Raw genomic sequence first — 17279 nt, 5'->3', positions numbered from 1 at the left:
AGAGGGGAGAAGGGATAGGACTTCTCAGAGCTATTGGGCAAGCTGCGACTGACTGTATTGGGTGGGGGTATATACAGTCTTTATTTCTCTTCCAGTGGCCTGGTAATATTAGAATATCTCAGCAGGTGAAGGGTAGGCATATTGTTGAGGGCCTGAGGCCTGGCTAGGTGGGGAGCATTGGTTTAGTGTGGGGGTCTAGCTATGGTGTGACTTTTGCACAAAGCTGCTGATCCTTGAGGTGATCTCTTGACCAGTAAGCCAGTAAGTGTTGCCAAAAGGGTTCAATATTGTTTCCCAGATCCAAACACATTCAGACAGTGACATCATTTACCTAGCGACAGCTGCATCAAACAAAAGATCTCACGGACAATTTTTAAAAATCAGTCAGTGCAAAGGCTTCTGTGGGACTGGTTTGATAAATGGCTTTGTAGTACAAGCCAAGATCACCTGGTAAACAGCTTTAGTTGGAGAACAAAAGCACGCATTTTAAAATCCCTTGAAAATTGATTGATGTGAAGATTAATATTACTATATTGCTTATTTAATGATTTGAATAGTTCTCTTGCCCATATATATACACCTCAAATCTAGGATTCATTTCAAGGTCAAAGCAGCAGACCTGGCAGGCACAATGGCTCATACCTGTAATCGTAGCTACTTGGGGGGCTGAATTCTGAGGCTCTTGGTCTCAAGCCAATCTGGAGACACTTATCTCCAATTAACTATGGATTAAGTACAGTGTCAGCTTCGAGTGAAAAAGCTAAGGGAGAGCATCCAAGTCCTGAGTTAAGCCCAGCTCTGACCCCCCCCCAGCCCCCACCCCAGATACAAGCCCAGCAGAAAGTAGGCAGCAACATGGCTGTAGGGAAGGAGTGGGATATGTCTCCCAGAGGCTTCCTGTATGAAGAGATTTTTCCATAAGGCTTGGAAGGTCAGCAAGGACATTTAGGGCAGAACTCTGTGCTGGGGCCTGGGGAAGCCGCCACTCAGCACAGGGTGTTGTGTGACTAGCAGAGGACAAGGCTTGCATTCAGGCACCCTGGGGACATAGCACCTGACTCCCCCCCCCCCCACACACACACACATACACACTGTAAAATAAGGGAAAGAAAAGGCTTTGAGTCTTGAAAGGTTTGAAACAATTACAATAGTGAAGAAGAAAATGGGAAGAGGAGATAGTGGGAGAGTCTTAATTAATAGTTTCTTGTGGCTTATTCCTGCTTTGATCATGTGGCTGATATTTCCGCAGTCTATTACAAACTTCATTAAGTTTATTTGCCAGCTAGGCACCTGCCCTTTCTAAAGTTCTGTCCTGCCAGAGATAAATGACTCTAGCAGCTCAGCTGATCCCTTTGGAATACCCCTCAGAGTGTGGGCTGTTGGAGGACACCTGAAGGAAAGCTGAAGTCCAGCAGAGCCAGCAGAAGCCAGGCAACCTTGGGCCACTACTGAGGTAAGACAGTGGTCACTATCAGGCCAGACCACCAATCAAAATGGAACACCAAGTACTTGCACACATCAGTGGGGCTTTTCCTGTTAGGGTGGTGGGTAGTGGGTGAGTAAGTGGCGCTTTAACTCAGGGACTGAGTGCTGTCTCTTAGCTTTTTCACTCAAGGTTGTCACTCTATCACTTGGGCCAAAACTTCACTTTTTAGCTTTTTTGCTGGTTAATTGGAGATAAGAGGCTCTTGGTTTTGTCTGTCCAGGCTGGCAGATCTCAGCTTCCTAAGTATATAGGAATATAGGTGCATGAAACCTGATTCTTTTCCTAAATTTGAAAGTATACTTTAGAATGTGGGCGAGTGAGATGGATCAAGCAAACAATTTATCATGGGAATCATAGAATCTTTGCCTTCTGAGGCATTGTGAAGACCATTTCTCGCAGCTACCCACCCGAAGCTCAGGTCCCTTCTGCACAAGTGATTTCTAAGCCCATGCTTGAATGCTTCCACTGACAGGAAGCTCATTATTCGGAGACAACTCATTCTATCTGCTCTGGCAGGGCTCTGACTGGGTCTGAAACTTGTTCTCTCTAACTTCAAACTTATGACCCAAGTTCTCCCAAATGAGAGAATAAGCTAAAAAAGGAAACTAATTTATCTTCCACCTCCTTAACATATATGCAAAGAGAAAAATTTTGATCATCCTTGTTTTCCTTAGAATGTCTAGTTAAACATTTTCAACTTCACCAATTATTCACACAGCATAATTCATATACCTTCAAATACATTCTTCTCAGAATTGACAAAATATCCCAATATGGCCAAACAAATGTGTTACTACCCTATTAATGAAATTTAAATAACTAAATGGAACAGATAATATAGTATTATGTTACTGATGTTGATGACAGATAAACCCTTGCAAAATCCAGCAAGTTAATTAAGGAACTGTGGCTTTCAAACTATTGTTTTGGGCTTTTTTTTTGCCAGTTCTGGGCCTTGACCTCAGGAACTGGGCACTGTTCTTGGACTTTCTCATGGCTAGATCTCTACTACTTGAGCCACAGCACCACTTCTGGATTTTTTCTATATATGTGGTACTGAGGAATCGAACCCAGGTCTTTGTGCATGCTAGGCAAACACTCTACACTAGGCTAAACTCCCGACCCCTGGTTCTTTTTTCTTTTTTTAAATGCTGTGTGTGTTTGTGTGTGTGTATACAAGCATATGTGCATCAGTACTGGGACACGAACCCAAAGCCTGAATGCTGGCTCTTAGCTTTTTTGCTCTCCTGGTGAGCCATATCTCCACTTTGGACTTTTTGCTTGCTAGTTGGAGATAAGAGTCTGTAAATCATTCTGCCAGTGCTAAGCTAGCCCACAATCCTCAAATCTCAGCCTCCTGAATAGTTAGGATTATAGGCATGAGCCACATGAGGCACTTGACTGTTTTCAATGTTCTAAGTTATATTAATTACTAAATTTATTATGCATAAGAGTATGATCTGAATATGCTTAAATGAGTATCAACAGGTAACTTGTTTACTATTTAGAACAATCACCCAAATAATCAGCTATTAAATGCACATCAACATATAATAACTGTAAAAAAACTACATAATTAGCATTTAATGTAATTCATAGTAAATTAGATAGCAAGACATATTAAATGTCAATTAGCCATATTAACTACTGACATCTAAGTAATTCAACATGTTAATGCTAATTAATTTCTTATTTCTTACAAGCATAATGACTTAACAAAACATATTTACATATTTAGAGATTCTTGAAGTCCTTAGGCAGCCAGCTATGACTGGCTGTTTGTTTGGTGGTCTGGGAAAAGAGATTAGAGGGGAATTGATTAGTGTTTTATTGGATATATCTTTATTTTTTTCATTCCTTGTGTGTGTGTGTGTGTGTGTGTGTGTGCACGCACGCGTGCATGTGCTACTACTGGGGCTTGAACTCAAGCCTAAGCACCATCCCTTAGCTTTTTATTCAAGACTAGTACCCTACTACTTGAGCCCACAACTCCACATTTGGCTCTTTTTATAGTTACTTGAAGATAAAAAGTTCTCACATATTTTTCTTCCTGGAATGGCTTTGAACCATGATCCTATGATATTTAGATCTCATCCTCCTGAGTAATTAGATTGCAGATGTGAGCTGGCTAACAGTTTGCTGAGCTACTGAAGTTCTATTCAGTAAGTTACTGCCTAAGTCAGTATGTTCTTGTGTTTTCCTTATTCTTTCCTGTAGTGCTTTCAAAGTTTTAGTCCTTTCATTTGGATCACTGACCCTCTTTGAACTGATATTAGTACAAGGTGAGAGAGGGAGGAGTTTAGGTTCATTCTTCTGCATGAAGTTATCCTGTTTTTTTAGCACCATATGTTAAAAGCAATCTTTTCTCCAATGTCTATTTCTGGCTCCTTTTTCAAAAATCAGATGATTGTAGGTGCATGGATTCATTCCAGGATTCTAGTCTGTTCCTTGTTCTGTTTCTGTGCCTCTCTCTAACTATTGCCCAGCCTTAACATCATTCTTATCCCTGAGAAATATTTAGGAGAAGAATCTACAAAGAGTTCACTGGGAGGTGACCCTCAGAGCATGGTGAAGGATCAGAGAGTGAGTCAGAGAAAGAGCACAGTGTCTAAAACATGGCTCATGGGCAAGTTACTGCTCTGGACAACCCATCACTCTCCCTGGGGTCCCTATGAGAAATTATGAGCAATGAGAGGCAACATTATCTCTCTAATGGACAAGGAGGTTACTTGTTTTTAACATGGACTTGTATTTAGAAAATTACTTTTTTTCTATACTGAGACTCTACCTATCCACTATTTCACACATGCTAGGTAAATACTCTGCCATTGAGCTACTTCCTTAGCTCAGGCTCTAACTGTTTTGGTTAACTGAAGTGAGCCACTGATTTTGTGTTAAGTTCAATGTGACTGTTTTTGGAGGTCAATAGTCATTTAGATGAATTCTTCAAGCCTAACCTTGCCAAGAGTTCAAAGATACAGGTGAGCTTCAGGTAAACTGTGAAACAAACCTTCATGTTATCAAGAATTGTTGTCTATTTCTCTTCTTTGCATGAATTTTAGACTGGTTTTCTCAGAATTGTAAAAATATACCCTTGGACTCCAGTTTTCACATATTTATGCATCAATTCACAATATGGTTCTGAAGCACTCTCAAGTCCCAAGTCTAGAACACAGGAAATGTACCTGTGGGGATGAGCAGTCGTCTTCCCATGATTCAAGATGCTTACAACCAACAGGATAGAGAAATAGACAATGACTGGAAGCAGGGAAGTAGGAATGGGTGTTTACAGAGAACTCTCCAGACATGGGAAGGATCACTGGTGAAGCTTTACAAGAACCTTCATAAGAGTGCTACTTAAGCTGACTATGTCAGGTTAGCAGCAAGAACAGCAATTCAGCTGAGAGTATGGTCTTCAGGGAACTGAGCAAGTTTTGTGGCACTGGCTGGCGATTTGCAGTTTCCCAGGACACTGTCGTTCCATCTAGTCCCTCAATCCTAGATGGACATAAAAGTACAGATAACTAAGTGAAAGTTTCCACTGAACTCAGTACTTACACAGAATCAATTGGTTTTGTGTGGTTTTTTTGTTTTTATTTTTATCATTTTATCAGTCATGGGGCTTGAATGCTGAGTTTGGGCATTGTCCCTGAGCCCTTTAGCTCAAGGCTACAACTCTACTATGTTGAGCCACTTCCAGCTTTCTGGCCGTCAGTTGGAGATGAGTCTCATGGACTTTTGTCCCTGGACTGGCTTTGGACCACAGTCCTCAGATCTCAGCTTGCTGAGTAGCTAGGATTACAGGCATGAGCCACTGTGCCTGGCTATGTATAAGGATTTCTTTTTTCTCCCCCTACATCTTCACTAAAACTTGTGTCATTTGTGTTCTTGATGATGGCCATTCTGACTGGTGTGATATACATTTCAAGGCCATTTTGACTTGCATTTCTTTTATGGTCAGGATGTCAAGCCTTTCTTCATGTATTAGTTAGCCATCTGTACTTCTTTTAAGAAGACACTGTCAGTTCATTGGCCCATTTATTAATTGGGATATGGGTTCTATGAGAGCTTTTTTTAGCTCTACTTATTACTACTTGAGCATTTTACTTATTAATACCTTGTCAGATACATAACAGGCAAAGATTTTCTTTCATTTTGTAGGCTGTTTTTTCAGCTTAGTGTTTACAGCCTCCGCTGTGCAAAAGTTTTTTACTTTGATGCAATCCCATTTGTCAATCCTCACTCCTATGTGATGAGCTATTGAAGTTCTATTCAGGAAGTTACTGCCTATGTCAATAAGCTCTTGTGTTTTCCTTATTCTTTCCTGCAGTACTTTCAAAGTTTCAGTCCTTTCATTCAGATCATTGATCCTCTTTGAATGCTATTAGAACAAGGTGAGAGAGAGAAATATAGGTTCATTCTTTTGCACGAAGGTGTCCAGTTTTCCCAGCACCATTTGTTAGAGTATCTTTTCTCCAATGTCCATTTCTGGCTCCTTTTTCAAAAATCAGATGGCTGTAGGTGCATAGATTTGTTCTGGGACTTTAGTCTTTTCCTTGGTCTTCTGGTCTGTTTCTGTGCCAGTATCATGCTATTTTTGTTCCTAAGGTTCAGTAGTATAATTTAGGAGAGAACCTGTTTGTATGGCTTAATACCAGAGCACATTATTGGATTTTATGCAAATGTGAAGTCAGTATGGTATTGAGCAAAGAGAATCAATCTTGGAACCAGTGGATTTGTGTGCAAATATTAGTTTAGAAATTCACTAGCACTCTGACAGGAGGATCGGCGGAAGATGGCAGCAGTTTAGTGTGAGTCTTTCTGAGCTCTATCCAAGATACCAGTTCTAGCTTCGTAAGATCAAGCCTAAGTAAGCTTTAGCACCACAGAGATCTCAGTCAGAGAGGGAAAAGGCAGAAAACTGGCGCAAGAAGACAGCGTGGAGCGGAGCCAGCTGCTTGGAGCCATCGCGGAGACAAAGCCTCCTTCCTGAACCTGAGCAGACAGCACTTCTGGGCAGCGCAGACCCGCCGGCTCCAGACAGAGCAGACAGAGCCTGCGCGAGCCCAGAGCCATCACCTGGCTGTGGCATGGACCTGCCTGCTTCACAGAACCAGAAAATCCAGATATTTGTGAGTACCTCTGAGGAGAAGTTTCCACTTCTGCTCAGGAATGGCATTGGGAAGGAATCCTCTCCTCCACCAGCTGAGAGCAGCGCCACCTTGACTGCTGGCAAAGACTGGAGCCTGAGAAGTGGTGCTGGCAGCGCCATCATTCAAAAGGGCAAAGGATTTCCAGAGGCAGCTGAGCCAGATGTCCACCCCCGGTGTTAGCAGAAGTTCCTCACCCTGGGCAGGGCCGCAGTCCTGGTAAACAAAGCCGCTCGTGACTCCACTGTTTTTTGTTTTTTGGGTTTTTTTTTTAATGCCCAATCAAGCAAACTGATCAGAAAAACTATAAAGCCAAATTGCAAGAGAAAAAGACTTTTTGAAGGGTTTGGATCCCAAATTTAGTGGAGACACAAATTTCCTATCCTGTCCCTCCTTTTTCATTCTTATTTTTATGTGTTGTTTTTTTTTGCCATTTTTACCTCCATCTTTTTTTTAAATGTTATGATTCTTTCCTCCCACCCCCACCCCCACTTTCCTTCTGTCATTGTGGTCGTTCCTAGAAACATAGTGACAGCACTGGGTACAGACTGGATACAAGTGATGTTTATATTGATACAGTCACCTACTTTTTAATCTGTTGGTTCTTAACCCTAGTATTTCTTGTCTAAGAACTCACAATTGTGTGGGATCTCGCCCCACCTTTTTTCTCATTTTTCTTTTTCTTTTTTTATTTTTAATTTAAAAAATTTTTATCATTGAACTCTCCTATATATACTTCCCTCTTTTCTCTATATATTCTTCTTATTACTCTTCTTATTTTCATAAGTTTAATCTTATTTTTTCTAAATTTTGTACTCAACTATTTTAATTTTCTATCACCTTAAGTCAGTTATCCTTTTTCTTCATTACTATATTAATCTTACACTCCTACATTACTCTTTTCTTACCTCCCCTCTTGTCTTTCATTCTATTTTTCTATCTCTGGTTCTCTGTTCATCCTTCACCTTTTATAATGCATGGATCTACAGTTCATGGTTGTTGAGTAATACTGTATATCTAGGTGTTCCATTATACTGTAGGTCCAGAGGGACTTAAATATAATAGAGATTGGATCAAGGGGTTAATTTTTTTGTCATAAAACAGTGATTGGTGGTGGTATTAGATTTGTCTGTCAGTGCACAAAAAGAGAGAGAGTGATAATACCCATCTAATATTATGAACATCTATTGTCTGGCCAGCTAAAGAAGTCTACGTTGGTTATATCTAAAAAATTGTAATCTTGTCCAGTATTAATCTTGCTCCCATTTTCAAATGGGCAGAACAAAAAACTCAAGAAAAATGGTGAATCAAGTAATAGCATCTCCCACCCAATATAAACAGGCAATGGAGCAGTCAATGGCAAAACCAGAGGAGAGTCCTCTAAATACTATACAAATGCAATTGATAAACATGATTAATGAAGAGTTTGAAAACATACAGAATCTCATCTAAATGAGATGAAACCATAGACAAGGTGATACGTGAATGAGAGGAAGCCACAAATGAAGCCATAATAAAGGATTTACAAAGAAAAAGGATGAATTCATAGAATCCACAAACAAAAAGCTGACCGAACTCCAACAAATGTCCAAAGAAAGTAAAGCTGCTGAGCTAACCACTCAAATGGAAATCAAGGAGTTAAAGAAGTCCATACATGTTCTAAAACAAGAGATACAAGGCATCAAAAATGAGCAATTAGAGGACCGGGAGTTTGGCCTAGAGGTAGAGTGCTTGCCTAACATACACGAAGACCTGGGTTCAGTTCCTCGGTACCCCACATACATAGCAAAAAGCTGGAAGTGGTGCTGAGGCTCAAGTGGTAGAGTGCTGGCCTTGAGAAAGTCCAAGGACAGTGCTCAAGCCCTGAGCCCAAGCCCAGGACTGGCAAAAGAAAAAAAACAAAGAGCAATTAGAAGGAAGGGAGATGAAGAATAAAGTAGAAAGTATGAATAACAGGTTAGACAATGCAAAAGAGAGAATTTCCAGGGTTGAAGATAATCTAGTTGTTATAGACAAAGAACAGAAAATGAGTCAAACTAAATCTAGGAAATATGAGAGAATAGAACTGAGGACCCAGATATTAACCCACAGACCTATGGCCACCTAATCTTTGATAAGGGAGCAAAAAAATATAATGGAAGAAAGACAGCCTCTTCAACAAGTGGTGCTGGCACAACTGGTTAAGCACCTGAAGAAAACTAAAGTTGGATCCTTCTTTGTCACCCTGCAGCAGGATTAACTCCAAATGGATCAAAGACCTTACAGCAAATGCACTGAAAACTTTACAAGAAGGAATAGGAGATATACTAAATCTCCTTGGCACAAGTTGAAACTCTCTTAATAAGGACCAAGAAACAACAAATCAGAGAAAGTCTGGATAAGTGGGACTGCATTAAACTGCAGAGCTTCTGTATGGCAAAGGACCTAGCTAGCAAATTAACTAGAAAGCCTACAGAGAGGGAGAAGATCTTCACTACCCATACAATGGACAAAGGCCTCATATCTAAAATATATCAACAGCTCAAAAAATTGAACCACTCCAAAACAAATCTCTAAAGAAACAACCATCCCATTAAAAGATGGGCCAAAGACTTAAAGAGAGTCTTCTCTGAAGAAGAAATAAGAATGGCCTATAGACACATGAAGAAATGCTCGACATCCCTGGCAAAGAAAGAAAAGCAAATCAAAACAAAAAAAATTAAAAAAAGAAGTAATGTACTCATTACCTTATAAATGTAACTGTAACCTCTCAATACATCACCCTTACAATAAAATAAAAAGAATAACCCTTAGCTCTAAAAGCCCTATTTAAAGACAACATGTATCTTAAAAGAAGAATGCCTAAACTATTTTTCTAGACTTAAAAGGGGCTTCTTTTGTACACTTGCAAACATTTTACGTATCAAAAATTTCAATCATTTAAATCACACATGGTTTCTTTTCTTTTCCCTTAAATTTTGTTATCCTTAAATTTCATTATTTAACTTCTAAAAGAGGATTCATTATTTATGTTTATCACTTTTGTAATTTTTTTCATTTAGATTATTGTGATTGAGCAGTAAGTTGAGAAATGGTTAAATATAACATATATGTATATATATACAATATATATACATATATGTACAAAAAAACATCAGGCACCAGTGGTCCACACTTGTAATCCTAGCTTCTCAAGAGGCTGAGATCTGAGGATCACAGCTCGAAAACAGTGGAAGTAGGAAATTTTGTGAGACTTTTATCTCCAACTAACCACCAGAAAACTGAAAGTAGAGCTGTGGCTCAAAGTGGTAGAACACTAGTATTGAGCAAAAAAGCTCAGGGACAGTGCTCAGGCCCTGAGTTTAAGCCCCATGACTCCAAGGAAAAGTAAAAAAAAAAAAAAAAAAAGACTGAGAGCTGGCTCAATGGTACAGCACTTGCTCAGTTGTAGAGCACCTCCCTAGCAAGTGGAAGGCCCTGTGTTCAAACCCTGGAACTGGAGAAAAAGTAATTATTACCTTGTATGTGCTGTGGCATATCTCTGTAATCCCAATACTCAAGAGGAAAAGGTAGGAGGTTCATAAGTTTGAGGCTAGCCTTGGCTACCCTATATCAAAAAATGTGAAATATAATTCTTTACTAGAAATGCTTAATGTAAAAGAAAGTAAGCAGACTTAGCTTGAATAAAATGTACAAAGTATAGTGATTTAAGTGAATAAAAGGATTTCAGAGCTAATCACACAGTGGGTCCTCGGAAGGTGTTTGAAGAATAAATTATTTCTGCTATTAAGACAGTTATCCCAAATCTTGTACTTACACAACTAACATTTTTTAAAAAGCTAGAATTAGGGCTAAACATTTATCTGATCAATCAACCTAACTCGTTTGGGGATTTCTGTAATTAATGTGCACTAATTGTACAACAGATTTCATTGTGCTATTTCCATACATGTACATGATGTTATTTAATCAAATTCACACTCTCTGTTATACTTTATCACCCTCCTTCCCTTTTTATGCCCCTTATTTTAAAGTTTTTGATGAGTAATCTATTATACTGCTGTATTTGATTTGGTGTTTCTCTCTTGAGGCTTTCATTTTTCCTTCTTTCTTCTAAGTATTTTATCTTTCAACTGTGTATATGTCTTTGACTGGTTCTTTTCTGTTCTTTTCTGTTGTTTGTCCCAAATGTCATCCATATGACTTTCATCTTCTCAGAATCTGTAACTTTTCCTTATCATTTCATAGAGGATGCTTTCTATCCCTTTAACTTGCATCTTCTCCTATTCCCATCATTGTTAGGTTTGGTGTTTTAATACTGTCCCAGTGGTCTTGTATGTTCCATTTGTAATTTTTTTTCTTTCTTTTTCTTCATTTGACTCTTCAAATACATCCGTGTTGGCTCTGAGCCCCGACATTCTGTCTCCCATTTGCGTCCATTTACTGGAGAGGCTGTCAATTAGGTGTTTTATTGGACTTACCGAGCTTTTCATTTTCAGAATTTCAGCTTGATGTTTCTCAGGATTGTTTTATATGTATTATTCCTCTTTCTTTGTTATTTCATTCAGTTGTTTATTTGTATTCTCATGGAATTCATTCAGATGTTTATACATGGCCTCTGTAGTTCAGTGATTGTTCTCATAATTGTACTTTTGACTTATTTGGTTTTGTTTTTCTTCACTATCCTTGGTATCTGTTATCATGGAGCACCATTACTTTGGAAATGTCCTATTGGCTTATTTTTCATATTTCTTGTGCTATGAGGCTAAGTCTTTTGTTGGAAGTTTAAATCACCTATGGTCTTTTGGTTGCAGTGTTTAAGTAAAATTACATAGTAACCTAATGAATATCTCCGAAGCCAAACTTTTGTGGGCATGCTTAAAGCCACAAGGCTTATTCCTAGCAGCACCAAGATAGAGGAAAGTTAGATGGGATCTCTTGTAGTTTCTTCATATGGGTTGTTGTTATATATAAATTGAAGGTAGCGTGGGCAAAGGGAAGTTGTTTAGTTTTTTGCTTTTACTTTAGAAGCTCATTTTGAAGGGCTAGGAAGATTTCCACTTTTTGCAAGCCTCAAGTTTGTGTGCCCAAGGGCAGTATGTATTTAACCTTAGGGATGGTGGGAAAATGTATTGAATAATGTGGAGAGAAACAAATAGAGCACTGAGTGCTATACTAGTGGTAGAAAAGGGAGGAACTCAGGTCCTGCGTGCAGATTTGGTCTTTTAGGCCCACTCTACAGTTTATGACCCTATGGGAAGAAGGAAGGTGGGGGATAGATAGTGTGGGATCCTTAGATCCTGTGATCTTAGCTCTGCCTAGCACCAAGCCCCTGCTGCCATCAGAGCTTTTCCGTGCTAAGCATAGCCTACCATGGGCTCACTGCTGCTTTTTGCTATGATCCTCAGACAATGGGACTTTTTTTTTTTCCAATGAGCATGGGGTTTCTCATCACTGAGTCCTGCCTGCCCAAGCTCTATCTGATTAAACTTTTCAATGGGCCCACATTAGATCCTCTTCTTCTCTACAACTCCCTCTCATAGCTGCCTATAACCCCATCACTGTGGCAAAGCATCCTACAATGTCCAAGTCCTCAGAGCATCTCAGCCTCAAGGTCTGTTTGGAAGCAAATTCCTGCATCCAACAGGCAACTCTTGGAGTTGCTGAGATCCACCTGACAGGGGCTTTGTGATCTGCTTCCACTTGGATCCTTAGGCAATGAAGCCTGAGAGGAAAGGACCATCAACCCCTGTGTTCTTCACCACATCTCAGTTGCTCAAACTTCTCTGCAGGTTCCTATGGGCGCCTCTCTGTCTCTCCAACCACTTCTCATGGTCATCTCCTTCCTGTACACTGTATCACGATGTTCTAAAGTTTCCTGAGCCGTGATTATTCATTATCCTGACTCCACCAGGTTTGCTTATTCCTTCTGTTTGGTGGAGGCACAATGTTTCTGTCTTGCCCTAGTTCTTGCCACAAATACACCAAGCAATGAATCTAGGGGTGGATCATATGAAGTCCTACAGTGCTGCACTGCATCTGCACAAGCAATGCTTTTTCTGTTTCTTTCATAGATGTAAAGTTGACTATACATTTTACAAATAAGTGATAGTCATTGGCTATTCTACCTTTACAGGTGGCCTCCCTGGCTTACTAATTTGTTGGTCTTTTTTTTAGTAGCCATATACCAGAGTTTTTATTTTTGCTTTGTGAAAATGCAGGAACATGTTGCATGTCTGAAATCTGCCCTTTTCCCAACCTAATTGGTTTGGCCATTATTCCAGGATTTCAGGATATTTTTCGTTTTGTTCTATCATACATTGGCCACTGAATTCAATTTTGTGTCACCTAAAGGTTTAATAATGATTCATTCAATTTTTTGACACATACTTTTATTAGGGTAATGCCAGAGAGAGATTTGTGGCAGCCTGCTAAACATGCCCTTCTGTGGTACTCATTCATACCCAAGATATTTGAAAATGCAAAAGACTCTGCAAATGATGTCAAAGTCTTGTCAGAGACCCCAAACAAATCAGGCAGCCATAATTTCTTTCAAGGAATACAATAATTCAGTCAGTATTCTAGTTAAACCATGGGTAAGAAGGATTGCTAATTTTCCTCTGTGTCTGTCTGTCTGTCTGTCTGTCTGTCTGTCTGTCTGTCTGTCTGTCTGTCTCTCTCTCTCTCTCTCTCTCTCTCTCTCTCTCTCTCTCTCTCTCATTAGAGTCTGAATTCAGAAGCTTGTATTTGTAAACAAATGTTTTACCATTTGAGCCATGTCCCATAGCCCTGTTTTGTTGGGGTTATTTTTTTCAGATAAGGTCCTGCGTTTGCTTTTTCCCAGGCCTTGACCTCAGTCCTCTTACTAGTGCCTTCTGATATCTAGGATTATAAGCATAAATCATATCTAGCTTGTTTGTTAAGATGATGCCTCAACAAATTTTTGCTTGGACTTGTTGTGAGCCCAATGTTCACCTCCTGTGTACTGGGATTATAGGCACGCACCATCATGCCAGCTCTGTCTTTGTTTCTGATCCACCAGCCACACTGCTCCCAACAGAATCCATAATTAAGATGACTATGTGACTCACACACTTAAATCTCTCTTTTTTGGTTGGTTGCCTGAAGTATTTATTCCAAGGTTATTAATTTAATATAAAAGGTATTCTATGATTTAACTTCTGCATATTTCTCTGCCTCATTATCTATAACTGGAAACCATTAACTGATTATATTTACTCACATGGACCTCAATATCCAGATGCCATATTTTTGACCAAGTAGTTCCTTCTAGATTTGATACTTCCCCTTCATTTGTGTTCTTCACCTAGTCTGTCCCACTTAATTTTCTAGATCAGGTTCATTTCCTTTGTCCACACCACATCAGATGCTAGATTACATGACTCTTGGGGCCATTGAACCTGTGCATAGTCTTGTATTGATGATTAGCATCAGTGTATTGATTCATCTGCCTTCTAAACTAAAAGCATAATACAGGGAAAGACCAAGTTACAGTGCTCTGAGAATTTCCAGCTACTGTCTTAAGACTGAAACATGGTATTTGCACCATGACTGGTTGCTGAAATGTGTTTGAGTGTCCACAGAGCATTCATACTAAGTGCTAACATTAACTCATATCCCATTATTTCCACCATTATGCTGTTTATTTAACATACAGAATTGTTGATATTTATATACTAGGCTCTAGGATCTGGGCTCACTGTATTTTGGATAAAGGAGATGAATTACATTGGGATTCAAACCACAAGTCATTGAGTTTATGTTTGGCCAGGTATTTCTATCTAATGGAGAATTCCTGGATACATGCTATCCATTGCAACACATCTTTTCTAGTAAGGTATGAAAAATCCTAGCCACTGGTATAAGGAATACTTCAAGAAAATGATATTTTAATGACTGTGAAATGTCACAACATAGATAATTATCTTCTTCAGCTACCTGGAGGGAAGACTAAACAAAGAGAAATTCAAGATGTTCCTGAGGACATAGCCACAGGCTATGTTGAGGGAGTGAGAGGATGGAGAATGTCAGGTAAGTTGGGAAAAGGAGGGGAGAATTCTTCATTGTGGCCTTAGAGAGTAGAACTCAAAGGATTCACTCTTTTCTAATAGGTTTAAGGAAAAGAGGAACTTTAGACAAAAACCTCACATCAAGTTCATCTTAGGTGAACTTTAAAGATCTTCAACATAAGTAAACTGACTGCACAGAACATCGATTGATTCTAGAAGTCTCAGACTTATGAGGTGGCCACTCAGATCTTCAAGGATGGCTTTAAGTTGAGGTGCTTTCCCATAGTAGAGCTTCTCATTACAGCCTGAGACTGTTTTCAGTTTTGTCTTGGGAGCAGCTGACAAGACTCCGATGTTGACAAGGAATAGTAAACTACCCTGGGACAGTTATCTATTACCTTCATGTCATAAACCAGGGATCAGAACTCGTAGACCCCACATGAAGAGTGCTCAAATGCTCATCCTTATTTTTAGGATACCAGGAAGAAAGAAAGTCTGAAGAGAGGAGGAAGAAGCACAGGATAGTCTGTGTTGTTCATTCAAAACCAAGGGAACTTTATATGGGACACTAGCCATGTATCTGGGGGTTGGCAAAGGCACCTCGGGAACTCTAAGATGAAGACAGATTGCTTGAGAATTAGATTTCTCTCTTGTCTCCACCCCTACCCCCTTGAACCTCATTGATTGCCCAGTTCCCTGATCTCCTAAGAGGTGAGTCACCTTCATGTCATAATTCAAGTGTTAATCTCTACATCATGTACGCTGGATTTCTCCCAGGGAGACATTTCTGGTGACTTATAAGTCATGCTGGCAGTGTGCACAGAGACAGCTAGAGATGGTGAGCTCATGAGTACTCATTCTTCAATTTGTTCCCCGACCTGTCTGCTGGCTGCCAGAGCCTGCATCCTGCCCACACTTGCTTCCCACGTATTCTAGTAAGACTCTAATCACTGCCTTACTTTTGCTCATTCCTGTCTTCACCCTTGTCCCCTAAAGATCTAGAAATCATTGGGGCTTCATGATCAAGACTCTGGAGAGCTCTGAGCCAGGCTTTGGAAATGTAGCCACTTTTATGCTGGCATTCCTGCTCCATGAAGACTTTTTCCTTAGTCCTTCACTCCCAAATCTCGTCTCAGAAAGTGCTACAATTTTATAATTAAGGAAACAATTCCCCATTATATTTAGGGAATTTTTGCTTTATTTCTCCTTGTCTTTGCTCTTTGCTGTTTAATCTGCCTCCATTTTTGTAAAGACGGTTACCAGTTTCTTACAGGCCTTGATTCTTCAGGTAGCTGATTGGGTATGAAATCCATTTCTTATTGTTTTGGAATTGTTTTGGAAGTGGTGGAAAATGTAAGAAGTGAAAGGCATAGTCATGGCTTGAAATGAGAAAATAGTTCCCAGGAGTGGGCTAATGAGTGATAGATTTTTTTTTTGCCAGTCCTGGGCTTGAGCTCAGGGCCTGAGCACTGTCCTTGGACTTTTTCTCAAGGCTAGAGCTCTTCCACTTGAGCCTCAGCACCACTTCCGGCTTTTTTCTATGTATGTGGTACCAAGGAATCGAACCTGGGTCTTTGTGCATGCTAGGCAAGCACTTTAACCACTAGGCCAAACTCCTGGCCCAATATTTTTTTTAAATGTTGGGACTAGGGCCTGAACTCCAGGGACTGAGCACTATCCATGAGCTCTTGGCTGAAGGCTGGCACTCTGCTGATTGAACCACAGCCTTCACTTCTGGCTTATTATGGTTAGTTAAAGATAAGACTCTCATGGACTTCTGCTCAGTCTGGCTTAGAAGCATGACCTTTAGATCTCAGACTCCTGAGCAGGATTACAAATATGAACCACCAGCACACAGTAGACCCCAATCTTTTGAGAACTCCTACTGTAGTACCTATGGTTAGAAAAACTCACACAATCCAAATGTAAACGGTTTACCATATCCTAAAATGGGAACATTTGCAGGAGGTGGATTGGTGGTAAAGAAAAAGAACTACAATTGGGAGTGTGAGGAATTAGTGTTCAGAATCAGACTGGTCCATCTGCAAAAGCTACAGAATCTACAGAGTACAGAGTGACCAGAAGGAACTGTAGTAGGAAAGGAGTAGTGAAAACACTTATTAACTGAGAGTTTTGTGCATGTTCTTCACATGCTGTCTCCCTTCTCCATCACAAGGATAATCTGTAGCAGGCATCATGGCTCCCATTTTGCTGATAATTAAATAGAGGCACAGAAGGTGATTGTTAAAATGTATAATGACAAGCCCTTCACTTTTCTGTACACTTCAGTTTACAAAGCACCCTCATATCTTTTTTTCCATAATCATGACAACCCTGTGAAACAGGGACCTTGTACATATTCCCATTTTGCAGATTAAAGAGCATATTTCTTAAATGCTCACTGTACTGAATAAATAGGAATATTTTCTCCACCTATGATTCTGTGCTTTAGTTGTCCTTTCTTACAGAACAGCATTATTTATTAATGTACTATCAAAATTACATTTATTAATGATAGTAAATTTTAGACATATGAATGAAGTTTGAAATTATATTTAAATAAGTATGACTAAGTAAATCTTGCTCTAGAAAGACAAGTTAAAATTAATTACAATGAATTAAAAGAGAAAAACA

General features: G+C 39.6%; 1 long non-coding RNA gene across 1 annotated transcript; it reads left to right on the top strand.

Moving 5' to 3' along the window:
- The first annotated feature begins 1367 nt into the window (after positions 1-1367).
- LOC150061520 (uncharacterized) lies at positions 1368-15329 on the top strand. The gene is made up of 3 exons (XR_016535827.1): positions 1368-1453; positions 14571-14667; positions 15120-15329. It is a non-coding gene; the product is annotated as an uncharacterized LOC150061520 (long non-coding RNA).
- Positions 15330-17279: the final 1950 nt, after the last annotated feature.

The sequence above is a fragment of the Megascapheus bottae genome, chromosome 6, assembly GCF_031878675.1.
Source record: "Megascapheus bottae isolate mThoBot1 chromosome 6, mThoBot2.hap1, whole genome shotgun sequence".
NCBI classification, from domain to species: Eukaryota; Metazoa; Chordata; class Mammalia; order Rodentia; family Geomyidae; genus Megascapheus; species Megascapheus bottae.
The sequence above is the reverse complement of the archived record's forward strand: the minus strand, read 5'-3'. Positions and strand labels throughout refer to the sequence as shown.